The following is a 785-nucleotide window of genomic DNA, read 5'->3' as shown; positions in this document are numbered from 1 at the left end:
CTAATTACAGGGAGTTCAACAAGAGAAAGAAAATAAGAAAATGGAGGTACAGCCAACTCTTTCAAGGAATTTTGCTATAAAAACAGAAAAATGGGAAAGGAACTGAAGAGAAACGTAGGATCAAGGAAGATTTTGTGGTTTTTTTGTTTTATTTTATTTGTCCAATAAGGAAATTATTACAGCACGTTTTTATGCTGACGGAATAATCCAGTAGAGGGAAATTTGGCAATTTCCAAAGAGGAAGGGAGCAAGAGGAGATCATGGCAGAACCAAAGTCCTTTGAACATACATTTATTATGCAGCACAGACTTTGAAGTCAAATCCAGCTTCTTTCACAAACTAGAAAGTCAAGTTACTCAGCCTCTCAGCTTCTTCATCTTCTTTCTACAAGGCCCTGTGTGGTCCATCTACCTCTTCATCTCACCCTGTGCTCCAGTCATTAGCTTTCTTTCAATCTCTTTTATTACTGTGCTTCTTCCCATCACAGGGCTTTGCTAACTCCCAAGCATTCAGCAAATCTAGTCCAAACATGTCTTCCTTGGAGAAGACAGCAGAGAAGTCACATCTCCCGAGAAATGCTCCATGTTACCATGTTTTCTTTCTGTTTAGTACTTGCCACAATTGTGATCATACTTTTATTGATGATTATTTGATCAATGTCAGCCTCCCCCTCTAGAACAGCACAGTCCAAAAGAATTGGAAATGTTCTAAATCTGCACTGTTCAACCCAATAGCCACTAACCACATGTGACTACTGAGCACTTAAAAGATGGCTAGTGTAGGCC

This window comes from Propithecus coquereli, unplaced genomic scaffold (assembly GCF_000956105.1).
Source record: "Propithecus coquereli isolate 6110/MARCELLA unplaced genomic scaffold, Pcoq_1.0 Scaffold316, whole genome shotgun sequence".
NCBI classification, from domain to species: Eukaryota; Metazoa; Chordata; class Mammalia; order Primates; family Indriidae; genus Propithecus; species Propithecus coquereli.
Note: the sequence above shows the minus strand (reverse complement) of the source record.